Raw genomic sequence first — 4,367 nt, forward strand, 5'->3', positions numbered from 1 at the left:
CACAAATTTTTCTCTATCTTGGTTCTTGTTTATTAACGATTCAAGGTTGTAGAATTGTTGGACTGAATAAGGGAATATCATTTAGAGAGACAGACTCTAGCCTAAAGGAAGTAGTGATTGTAATCGGTATTGTTCCACCCGTCAATGGAACTGAACTAGTGAATCCTTTGGTGGTTTTCCAAAGGCAAGGACGTAGGCTAGGTATAAGCCGAACCTCGTAAAACCTATTGTCTCTCTTTTATTCCGTACTCTTTATTTTTTTGCAATACTTACAACCTGCGTGTATACTTTAAATTGTTAATTTTGAGTGTATGATTGTTAAATATACCAGAGGATAATTTGTTTTGGCTTGATCAACATTGATTGCAGAAATCGAAAGGGACTATGTTGGTTGATCATCCTAAACTTATTAATCTGAAAGTTTGTTTAAAAACTAAAAACAAAGAAGAATTATGAGTTTGGAATAAACACAAGACTTACATAAATTCAGCGTGCTTTACAATTTATTACAGGGCTATTGATACAAAGATCAAGATTTTGATTATCTTGTTGATTGGTTGTGGTTGAATTGATTTTGTATTTATTTGTTGTGATTGTTGAAAAATAAAGTATTAAAATTGAAATATTTTTAAAAATTCAATTCACCGCCCCTCTTGAGAAGCTATCCTAATTTCACCAGGGATAAAACACAGTTATGTATATGTATACACTTTTATAGTATTTGATAAATATAGTATGATATTAGCAGTATAAAAAGTAGAAAACTTAGATGATACAGTTGTGTTTTAAACTGCAAAAAACGTAAGATATGCTTTACAAATTTATCATTGATTACAGCTCAAATGTTATTTAAAGTATATGTAACTTAGTCGCCACACACTAGTAATAGCATATTTCCACTTACTGAGCGTCGTCTCACCCCATTACCTTAACATTTTCAGGTGAACCAACTAGACGAGTAGATCAAGCTCGCGGATAAAGATCACACATTTACCCTGGTTGTAGGGTGAGTTTGTGTAATAATTTTGTATTTTAGGGTAGTTGAAACCGGGAAGAGATGTATATATAGCTAGGGTCTGAAAATACCGAATTTTGGTATTATTGTATGATATGTATGGGTGTATGATTTATGTTTCTGCTGCGTAGGTATGGTCATTATGTACAGGAATATCCTAATGCCTCTTTAGGGCCTAAGATTACATAGAAAGGGTATCAGAACAGTATATGTAAAAAAAAAAAAAAAATGACGTTGAATTTGAGGTCGTTACATCTTGAGATTGAGAAATCCCGTAGGTCCTTAGGGAAACCTATCCCTAATCCAAAGAAAGTTAAGTGTTGGGCTAAAATGACTTTTTAATCTTATTTTGATGATAACAAATGAAGGATACCTTAACATGTGTTGTTAAGTGACAATATTTTAGGATCAAAATGCTAACATGGTTATCATGGGAGAAAGCTTACAATTAAAGCCAATCAGATGAAAGCCTACCGGAATATAAGCATTGAATGGAAGAAGACAAGTTGAAGCTTAAAGCTCATTAGGACTTGAAGACAAGCTTGACCTCAAAAGTTGGAAAAAGCTTGAAGACTTAGTGCTTAACATGTTCATAATTAGAAAGTCATATGTAAGTACTTCAATTCAATATTATTTAGATATATGAAGCTCTTTAGGATGCCATATAGACTTAGAGACCAAATTTTTGAAAACCCTGGAAAATGCTTTTTAAAAGTCACATTTGAGTTTTTCAAACAACAAAGGATCAAAGTTTTAAAAATGAAAGTTTTTGAAAAGTTGAAACCATTCAGCCAACTAACCTAAATGAACTATACTTGCTCATCCAACTAACAATTGAAATTGATAATTAAACTGTCCAATCGACTGACCTGGATGACCTATGTTCACTCAGCCGACTGACAAATTGGACTGTCCAAACCACTGACCAATTTGACCAGTGTTCACTTAGTCGACTGACAATTAATTCTTAAAAATCCCTAGACATATAGAATGGTCTTAGCTGACTGTCCAGCTGACTGACCTATACAAAAATAGGCCCAGTCGAGTAACCTAGCCGATTGACCCTGCAGAGATTTTAAATTTGAACTTCAACGGGAAAATTCTAAAAATTAGTTTATGTCTAAATGTTATAAAAACTTGGGGACACTCCAAACAACTTGGGAAATAAGGAAACTCACTCTAAAAACTCTATAAATACTCCTTTGACCTAAGAAATTAAATTACCAAGCATATAATCAGCATTCAAGCACTCTAGTTTCAATCTCTTCCAAAGCTCACTCTTACTCAAATTCTTGTTGGGAGATTTCTACTGAATTGTTGTTGATCAAAAGCCTACGGTTCTAATTTGCAACTGAGTTTTCTCAAATCCTAAGAAAGAACCTCCGGTGATATCTAATCTTGAACTTCATATTATTTATTTAGTATTTGATTTGAAGTATATTAGTGCTCTGATTTGTACTGATTTGCTTTATTGTGAGGGTGTCTTTGTACACCCATTCTTGTTCCTATTTTTTAATTCTTTGACGGTTCAAGGCTGATTTGGATCATTGGACTAAGCGTGGGGGATTGCTTAGAGAGGTATCTATACCTGTAAAAGAGGGATTTGTAAAAGGTTTACTTTGCTGGGAAATGAGTGCAAATAGTGGAATCCTTTGGTGGTATTGGCCAAAGGCGAGGACGTAGGCTGAGAAAAGACGAACCTCGTAAAAATTTTGGTGTTCTTCTTTCCCTACTCTTTTAAATTTTAGCACGTTATATATTATTGTGTGTATGCTAAGTGTAGGCTGCAGGGATCAAAACTAAATTAAGAAAGAAGACTTTTAATAAAAAGAAAGTACGTTTTAATAACCTTTTGTGGAAACCCACAAGGGAGTACGTTGATTAATTTTTTGCGAAAATCTTAATTAAGAGAAAGAAAATAATTTCATCCAAACTTAAGGCTTGCAATAACTCATAGGGCTTCTATCAAAGCAAAAAATATTCAAAAGCTGAAATTCCACAAAGTGTTGCAAATTGTGGTTGATTGGGTATTTTGAGTTATTGATTGATTGATTGTTTGGTTAAGTTTATTTTTTTTTAAACTTGTGATGCGTATAGTGCTGGTTGTGATTTGATTGAATTATTAAAAGCTTTGCTGTGTATTGAACAAGTAAGTCAAAAATCCATAAAATGAATTAAAATCTTTAATAATCCAATTCATTCCCCCTCTTAGGATAATTCCTTTACTTTCATTGAGTCGTCTGAACTTAAAGCAATGGCCGAAGATAACCCATCGGTTCCCACTGAACAAATCCCAGAACCCCATGCTCCTCACCTACTTGTGGTGGGAGAGCAACGTCTGAGGCCTCTTAGGGACTACTTTGTACCTAATGCATACACTTCGCCATCTTGCATCCGGTTCCCAGATGTTTAGGCGGCCCAATTTGAGATTAAGACTTCAATCATCTCAATGCTACCTAACTTTCATGAGAATTCTAATGAAAATCCTTATCAGCATCTAGATGAGTTCTTGGAAATCTGTTCCCCCATTCGTATCCCTAATTTTAGTGATGATGCTCTCCGTCTTAGGTTTTTTCCATTTTCTCTGAAGTATAAGGCCAAATATTGGCCGATGTCCTTAGAGTCAAATTCGGTGACTAGCTGGGCCACCATGCAACACAAATTTCTTAAAAAGTACTTCCCCATTGGGAAGTCTAATCAGCTTCGAAGAGCCATCACAAGTTTCTCACAAATGGATGGGGAACTCTTTTTCGAGACATGGGAGTGCTTTAGGGACCTACTTCGTAATTGCCCATATCATTAGGTCCCCAAGTGGAAATTAGTCCAAACATTCTATGAAGGGTTGGCTAAGAGAGATAGATTGATGTATCGTGTGGAGGTACTTTCCTCACTAAGCACGAGAATGAAAAGAATCTGGCGGAAAATTCTCAGCAGCACATGGCTGCTACTCATAGGCTCCCTAATCCATCAACCTCTAAACCAAAAGGAGTTTATGAGTTGGCTATTGGTCAAGACCTAGGCCCTACCTTGCACGCAATATTCCAAAATTTAGATCAATGCCTGTCCTTATGACTATAGACAATAGCGTGTGCAGAGGTTTGTCCAATCTGCTCTGGCCCTTCCCATACTTGCTGCAATTGCCCTCATGCATATTCCCATCCTGAGCTTGTGCAGGAAGAAGTGAAAGCCACTCACAATTGGTACGATATGCCGTCCAACGACTTTTATTCGAATACCTACAACCCCGGGTGGAAGCAGCATCCTAACTTCTCCTAGAGGCCACAAGATCCGGTCTTTCAAAGCCAAAGACCTCAACAAAACCCCAATACTGTGTCTCCACGCTCTTATCAAA

General features: G+C 36.0%; 1 non-coding gene across 1 annotated transcript; it reads right to left on the reverse strand.

Annotated features, from left to right (window-relative positions):
* Nucleotides 1–3,714: 3,714 nt before the first annotated feature.
* On the reverse strand, nt 3,715–3,820 carry LOC131146992 (small nucleolar RNA R71). Its single transcript, XR_009134527.1, has one exon. It is a non-coding gene; the product is annotated as a small nucleolar RNA R71 (small nucleolar RNA).
* Between the last annotated feature and the right edge of the window lie 547 nt (nt 3,821–4,367).

Source organism: Malania oleifera, chromosome 13 (assembly GCF_029873635.1).
Source record: "Malania oleifera isolate guangnan ecotype guangnan chromosome 13, ASM2987363v1, whole genome shotgun sequence".
Taxonomy (NCBI): domain Eukaryota; kingdom Viridiplantae; phylum Streptophyta; class Magnoliopsida; order Santalales; family Ximeniaceae; genus Malania; species Malania oleifera.